An 8,586-nucleotide genomic window follows, 5' to 3' on the forward strand; every position below is an offset into this window, starting at 1 on the left:
TTCTCCCCAAAATTAATTAACCTGCAATATGTGTACATAAATGTAATAAACATTCATTCCTTGTCATTCACTACTTCCATTTCTACAATTTTGGGGAGTTTCCACCAAATAATATTTGTCTGTTTTCATTTTCTTTGTTGATACCAAATTAATCTATACTCACTCTGATAACACTGTATTATTATTATTATTATTTTATTATTAACAGTTATTTCTAGAGTGCTGTAATTATATGTATATTGAATCTGTATATTCAATGACGTATCTACTTTGTGTATGTGTTGTGTGTCTGTCTGTCTGTCTGTTCTATATTCAAACACATTTAATCTGTTCAAAATCATTTTAGGACAAACCTTTGTTTCTAGTTGGCTACACAAATTTTTTCTTGTAATATCTGCATTTATGTGATGGACATTAATCCAAAATGCAGTGAACTTTTTACAATCCATCCACAATTTTAGATAGTAACTATTACAAGAAAAGGCCTTCCAAGCTTTGAACTTAAGTGCTGTGACGAGAGTTGAATCCAAATCTTTTAAAAAGGAGGTGGAACACCACTAATGGTTTGGGTCCTGCTTCATGTCACTGGGACTGCTGGGGTGTGTGTGCAAGAAATGCCCTAAAAATCCATGCCACCCAGTGCCCCATCAGGAGGGCAGTCTTGATTATCCTCTGCCTTCCCACTTTTTCAGCTGCATTTAATGTCCACTTTCCTCCTTGTCCTCAGCTCACTTCATTTGCTGCAAGTGAGTTGAGGGACACAAGGCACCTTTTACTGCATTCACACAGCAGGAGGGAGGAGGATGGGGCTTAATCTTCCCCTTCCCAAGCTCAGGCAAAAAGCAAACTGCTGCAGCCTCGCCTCATTTGTATGTTCTTCTTGTTTAAACTTTATAACTTTTAACATCTTGGCCCCACTTTGGCCCTGCTGTTTGTGGTGTTTGGTTTTCTCTGTAAAATGTTGGAGTTGGGCTTCTATTGCACAGAACCCCAATTGCCCAATCTTGTAGCCACTCAGTAGGACGTTCCCTCGACCTCCTTGCTTCACTCTGTGTTTTGTGGAGGGGAAAAAGCAGTTATCCCGTGCCTGCCAACAGCTTCTCTTAATGGAGGTGTTTCTGGTACGCAGGACCCCCTTGGGTTGTGTGCTTCATCAAAAGCTAAAACGGCTACCTACATGGTAGTCAATAGGGCAGAGTTGGTGCATGAAACTGGATGAACAAAAAGAGCCTTTGATATATTGGGGCTTGCTTCTAGGACCCCCATGGATACCAAAATCCCTTGTGCTCAAGTCTCATTAAATGCAATGGAGTAATCAATGGTGTTCCTTATATAAATGGCAAATCAAAGGTTTGCTTATTAGTATTATTTTAGAATTTCAGGCCAGGTGCTTGAATCCACATGGATAAAAAAAAATCTCTGGATACTGACGGTTGACTGTATATGGAAGTTTTTAGCTGTATTGCTTCAATGTAGGGTTTGAGCTGCTTTAGGTCCTTTGGGAGAAAAAGTGGTTATCTCCATTAATTAATTAAATGCTGGATAAATGCTGATGTGTGATTGCTTTTTTAATTTTTGTTGGGTTTTTGGGCTATGTGGCCATGTTCTGAGAGTTTTCTTCCTAAGAGCTTCATAGACACTCTTCTAGAACAAGGCCCCCATAGATCAAAAAACCACAAAAACTATGGATGCGGCATGAAAGCCTTCGACTTATTCTGTTGATTGCCTTAAAACTTTGTCTCTGTTGGCTCTCACAAACATCATCGTCTCTTGCTTCTACTCAAGCTTTACAAAAGAATACATGAGCAATGTATTTAGCTACAGTGTGGAAACAATTATAAAGGCCTGGGATCCACTGGGCTTTGTTCCAGGATGCCCCATAGATACCAACATCCGTGGATGCTCATTCATGCTCAGGTCCATTTACTATGAACTGTATCGAATGGGACTTGAGCATCCACAGAATTGGTATTCATGGTGACCCTGGAACCAACCTCCCGTGGTACCAAGGGGCACTGCACTTATTTTGAGTCACAAACTTAACAACTCCCAAAATTCACTGCTACAGCTGTTGGGGTTCTGGGAGCGTTGGCCACAAAGCGTGGAATTTCCAAGTCTCCAAAATACAAATTCTATGCAGTTTTGGAATCAACTCCAACGGGAGTTAATCAGAATATAACCTCTGATGGCTTTTGAAGGAGTTGTAAGACGTTATTATATGCTGGCTTCTCTGAAAAGTGGACACCACTCTCTTTAATAAGATACTGTTCTGAACTTTCACAACCCATATTTTGTAACACTTGTATTGATTGGGAAAACAATATAGTCATACGGCCAAAGGGCCATCATTTCCCTTTTCCTGCATCTCCTTGGCATGGCCAGAATACAGTGGGAACAGATGTCCTCCTTTTCCAGACAGTCCTACATTTCAGCCTTGTCCAGGAGGATTCCAAAATGTCCTCCATTTGAGCATGACGAGGAAGCATAACACATATTTAGTTAGTGTCTGTAGCTGTTATTATTGTTTAGATACATTTCTTTAAAGTCCTACATTTTGCCATGCCTTGTCCTTCTTTGTGGTTGACATCTGTCCTGCCAGAATACAACTAGAGATGTCTGCCTTTCCTCTTTGTGCCCCTGGCTAACAGGACCCTCCTTTTCCTTCGTTTTGTTTTGTCTCCAACTGAGTTACAGGACCAAGCCTGAGATTGGGTATCCCTTTGATGTATGAGAGAGAGACCCTAGTGAGTCATGGTGCTAATTATCAGCATCACCAGCGCTGCATACGTATGTCACACTACCTTGTCAATTTCTGCCACACTGCAGAAATAAGCAGTTTGACACTGTTCAACCGCATGGCTCATGCTGTAGTCTGGGATTGTAGTTTTGTGAGATACTGTATATAGTTGACTATAGTTGATCTCATGTATAGTCGAAGACCATTTTGGGGGCAATACAGTGGTGCCTCGGGTTACGAAATTAATTCGTGTTGGCACCGTTCGTTAACCCGAAAAGCCTTCGTGCCGAATTGCCATAGGCGCTAATGGGGAAAAAGCCGCGATTCCGTGCGAAAAAAACCGAAAAAGCACCACAAAGTTTTTTCGTAACCCAAAAAAACATTCGTAACCCGGAACCATGTTTTCCTATGGATTTTTCGTATCCCGAAAATTTCGTAACCTGGGTATTCGTATCCTCTTTCCCTTTCTTTTTTGCTTCTGCCCTCCTTTCTCTGTAGAAACTGGAGCGTGTCCAAAGGAGGGCAACTAAAATGGTGAAGGTTCTGGAAACCATGAAGCCCTATGAGTAGAGACTTAGGAAGCTGGGGATGTTTAGCCTGGAGAAGAGAAGGTTAAGAGGAGATATGATAGCCCTGTGAAAGGATGTCATATTGAGGAGGGAGCAATCTTGTTTTCTGCTGCTCCAGAGAATTGGACATAGAGCAATGCATGCAAACTACAGGAGAAGAGATTAATTAGGAAGAACTTCCTGAAAGTAAGAGCTGCCTGTGCAACAGTGGAAGATGCTGCCTTGGAGTGTCAGGAGGCCTCCTTCTTTGGGGGGCTTGGCGCTGGGAGACAGAACGGGGCCTTTTGGAGGACGCTTTGGCATGTGACAAAATCCATTTTTGGCTGGTCGCACGTGCACATGAGTGTCCTCTTTCCGTAACAGAGACAAGAACGGGTGCAATAAAGTTCCAGCTCATAACCAGTGCTCAAACCATCACAGTAGATCACGCTGGCTCTCCGATAAATGTTGCAGCTCTGTTTTCCTCCAGATAGTGGCATCAGAGAGTCATTTATATTTGATAAGAAAGACAGCATATTCCAATAACATCCAAAATCCACAAAACAGTGATACCTTTATTGGACCCACAAAATACATTGTGCAAGCTTTCGAGGCTCCACTGGCTTCTTCATCAGGCAAAGGTGTTAAAAATCATACAGGAGGGGGAAATATGACAATGTTCATCACAGTGGTCTGCATTTTATCAAAATATTGTTGTGGACTGAGATGGTGTGGAGGGATATCTAGGCAGGGAAGCCTCTCCTCCTTTTGGTCATGTGGGTCCCAGAGCAGATCAAGCTAGAAATCTCTCTGGAAGCCAAAATGACAAAACTGAGACTGTTGTACTTCAGACACGTCACGAGAAGGCACAACTCATTGGAAAAAACAATAGTGGTAGGAAAGGTGGAGGGGAGTACAAAGAGAGGAAGGCTGCATGCTAGATGGATGGATTCTATTAGGAAGATCATGGATATGAGTTTACAAGAGCTAAGCAGAACAGTGGAGGACAGGGAGTCTTGGAGATGTCTCATCCATAGGGTTGACATGGGTCGAGATCGACTCGAAGGCCATTAACAACAACAACAGCAAGTGCTTCATCATTCAGTACATTCCTAAGAGTCTGGCTGGTCCAGTTTTTCCACCAGGTTTGAAAAGATTGGGATCATCCCAAGCCCTGAGATTTCCAGGCCAAAATGTGAGACTGCAGATGGACCCTGGTGATATACTTTATATACTCATCATTATTATTATGATGCTTTATTTATATAGCGCTGTAGATTTGCACAGCACTGTACATACAGACAATAAAATAGATAAGAGTAAACCTGCCCATGGCATACAATCTAAGAAATAGTAGCATAATACATATAAATAAAACATAACAATACAGGAAAGGGTTCAATAAAACAGGCAACAAATTAAAAATGTCAAATAACAAATAATAATCATGCAATGCTTGGGAATGCTTCTCTGAACAGGATGGTCTTCAACTTAGAACTTTATCGCATGGGGCTTAAACCGTTCCCCAGCGCGTTCTAACAGGGGCACTTTGAAACAGTTCCCAGAAATGGCGCCCTCTGGAACCGAATTGGGACGCGATGGGAATGCGCCGTGGTGGCGGCGTTCCCCCGTGCGGTAAAGTCTCGTTCTGGGCCCCATCTGGTGCCCATCGCGTTCCATGCACGCCCCCGCACGCCCCCGTTAGAACGCGCTGGGGAACGGTTTAAGCCCCATGCGATAAAGTTCTTAGTTTTGAAACTGGTTAAAGAAGTGATAAGGATCCTTGTGGGGGAAGGAGGTTCCAGGAGTGAGAGGCAGCAAGTGAAAAGGGATGGATCCTGGAAGGGGCAGAGGAAATCCTGGGCTGAGACAGCAGACCTTGACTACCTGAACAGAGGGAACAACGGAGTGGGAAGGTGAGGAGAAAGAAGGTCTGATAAATACGGAGGAGTCAGCCCATGCATGGCTTTAAAAGTCAACAACAGGAGCTTATAAGGAATATGAAAGGGGAGGCGGAGGCAGTGAAGGGATGACAACAAAAGAGAGATATGGTTGGAGCAGTAACTATAGAATTTTTAGTCAAAAACTTGAGTCAAAAAACTTGAGTCAACTTATCTATGGGTCAATGTAAGTACAGTGCACCCTCGTCATACACAGGCGCGCTATACACAGCTTCCAGCAAATGTTGAAAGCCATGTGGGAGTGCGCGGAATGCAAGGGGCGGCGTGTCCCATTCAGATGAATGGGGCATGCGCCCATGGCACGCACGCACCACCACGCCACCACATGCACAAGCCCCATTCACTTGAATGGGGCTTGAGCATGCATGGTATTTGGCTTATGTGGGGGGGGGGTCCCGAATGGATCCCCTGTATAAGCCAAGGGTGGAGTGTACTGCACTTTAACTCTTATCAAAAAAGGAACCATCCCCTGGTAAAAGGCCAGAATATGATCTGTCCCGGAAGCACTGATCACTTCTCTACTCTCTCACCATCCAGCTTTTAGTGTGACCACAAATAGTTACAACTGCTGGAATTTTGTAAGTTCTTTCACATTGTTTTCTTTTGCTTCATCCCTTACATCCTTTGTTACATACCCCTAAGCTTTATCTTCAACTTATCCATGGGTCATATCAAAACCATAAATTTGGCCCCAAAACCTGCCCCCGACTTATACATGTGGTCAACTTATAGTCAAGTATATATGGTAATTAATATGCATTAAGTACCAACCAGAGTTTCAAAAACACATACCGAGAACATATTTTCCTGTATGGAAATTAAGATAGAAATCTTAACTACAATCAACAGAATTAACAGAAGAAGAATGAAGACCAATATAAAAAAGAAAATACAGTGGCTCTTTGGTATCCGCTGGTGTTTTGTTCCAGGATCCCTCATAGATACCAAAATCCCATTGCATAGTAAAATGGTGCACCTTTTATAAAATGGCAAAATCAAGGTTTGCTATTTGGAATTTACATATTTTTTTAATATTTTCAAACTATGGATGCTTAAATCAATGGATAAAAAAATCCAGGGATATGGAGGGCTGACTGTAATGGGTAACAAAATAGCCGGATTTGGAAAATATTGAAAAATAAAAGCTAGGAGATATAATTTACAAATAGAATAAGGGAACTATTACAAATAATTAATAACATGAAATATCTAGTTAATACTTCCATACATTTTAGGAACTGAGTGGACAAAAAGGGAAAGCAGTCAGCAGACACTCATAAAGTTGATAATGTTATATGTAGAGAGATCTCAAGGATCAATTCATTGACATGAAAACCAAGGATGTTATATAAATAAGGTGAATGCAACCAATAGGGAAGTAATGTATTTGTTTGATAGTTGTGTTAGTATATTGTATAGTATAGTGCATAATATATAGTTATGTTTGTATGTATGTTTGTCTGCTTGTGACTGATTTATGTGTATAGTGGAATATATGTTTTTTAACCTTTGGAGAATTAATAAAAATTATAATTAAAAAAAAAGAAATCTTAATTAAAGGGGCTGTTCCCAGATAAAGGTTAGATTCCTTCTGACATACAGATGAGATAAGCATAGAATCATAAAATCATATTGTTGGAAAAGGAATCTCTTTTCCTGTACTTGGAACCCATTGCTCCGAGTTCTATTCTCTGGAGCAGCAGAAAACAAGCTTGCTCCATCTTCAACAACATGACATCAGTTCAAACATTTAAACATGGTTATCATGTCACCTCTTAACCTTCGCTTCCCAAGCTAAATATGCCCAGATTCCTAAGGCGCTCTTCACAGAGCTTTATGGTTTCCAGCAATCCACTATTTTGGTCGCCCTCCTTTGGACACGCTCCAACTTCTCAACATCCTTTTTGAATTGTGGAGCCCAGAACTGGACACAATATTCCAGGTGGGGCCTGACCAGAGCAGAATAGAGTGGCACTATTACTTCCCTTGACCTAGACACTATACTTCTATTCATGCAGCCTAGAATTGTATTGGCTTTTTTAGCTGCCACATCACACTGTTGACTCATGTTCAACTTGTGGTCTACTTGGACTCCTAGATCCTTTTCACATGTATCTTGTTCAGCCAGGTGTCCCCCATCCTATATCTGTGCATTTCATTTTTTCTACCTAAGTTTAGTATCTTACATTTCTCCCTGTTGAAGTTCATTTTGTTAGTTTTGGACCAGCTTTCTAATCTATTCAGGTCATTTTGAATTTGATCCTCTTCTCTGGAGTATTAGCCATTCCTCCTAATTTGGTGTCATCTGCACATTTGATAAGTATGCTCCCAATTCTGTCATCCAGGTCATTGATAAAGATGTTGAATAGCACTGGGCCCAGGACAGAGCCCTGTTGGACCCCACTGGTCACTTCTCTCCACGATGAAAAGGAGCCATTGCTGAGCACCCTTTGGCTTTGGCCAGTCAACCAATTACAAATCCATGTAACAGTTGCCTTGTCTAGCCCACATTTTACTAGCTTACTTTCTAGAATATTACGGGAGAGCTTGTCAAAACCTCAATGACATCAAGATATGCTACATCCACAGCATTCCTCTCATCTACTAAGCTTGTGACACTGTCAAAAGAAGTAAAAGGGGGTCAGATATTCTGTTTTGTTTTATATGGAAGAAAATCACATTAGGATTTTTCATATTCAGAATCTTCATCTTTGAGGAATTTTATCTGAAACATTTATTTTCTGTTAGTAAGATCTCTTCATTCGGAAACTGTCTAAGCTGGAAGAAAAAATTTGACAAGCAAAATTTAAAAACATTCTTAAAGTAGAATGACTTTTGTTTTGTGTGTGTATATTTAAATGAAGTCTTTTTTACTATTCTCTTTTAATTTGGGGACATTTGGAAGAATATATAGTACCCAAAGGACCTCTCTCCACTCTCTGTTTCCTCCTAATAAAATGTTTTTTTTATATTTTTAAGATAATGATTACATGTCAGTTATTATTAAAACATCTATTCTTAATAGATGATTTCTCAAATGTATACTTCACTGTTATATTTATCCCCAAATATTTTAGAATTTTTACAATTTCAAAACCTGTTATCTTAAATATGTTTTGTTTTTCTAAATCTTGTGTATTTTGTACTAAAATTTTAGTCTTATGCATATCCTTTTCTCTTTCCTCATTTCTGTATTTAAAAATTCTAAAGCAAAAAATAGAAAATAAATGTGCACTTCAATGTATATACGAATATCGATATTGCTAGGCAGAAGGTAATAGCCAGAGAGAAGGAGATTTTCCAGAAATGACAGTTCAAGAATTGGGAGATCTTTGGTGGT

The 8,586-nt window shown here is 40.5% G+C and overlaps 1 protein-coding gene across 1 annotated transcript in view; it reads right to left on the reverse strand.

Moving 5' to 3' along the window:
* The window catches only part of LOC121919693 (gallinacin-1 alpha-like), a 33,499-nt gene that overhangs the window by 1,566 nt on the left and 23,347 nt on the right, over positions 1–8,586 (reverse strand). The window lies entirely within an intron of this gene.

This window comes from Sceloporus undulatus, chromosome 1 (assembly GCF_019175285.1).
Source record: "Sceloporus undulatus isolate JIND9_A2432 ecotype Alabama chromosome 1, SceUnd_v1.1, whole genome shotgun sequence".
Classification (NCBI taxonomy): domain Eukaryota; kingdom Metazoa; phylum Chordata; class Lepidosauria; order Squamata; family Phrynosomatidae; genus Sceloporus; species Sceloporus undulatus.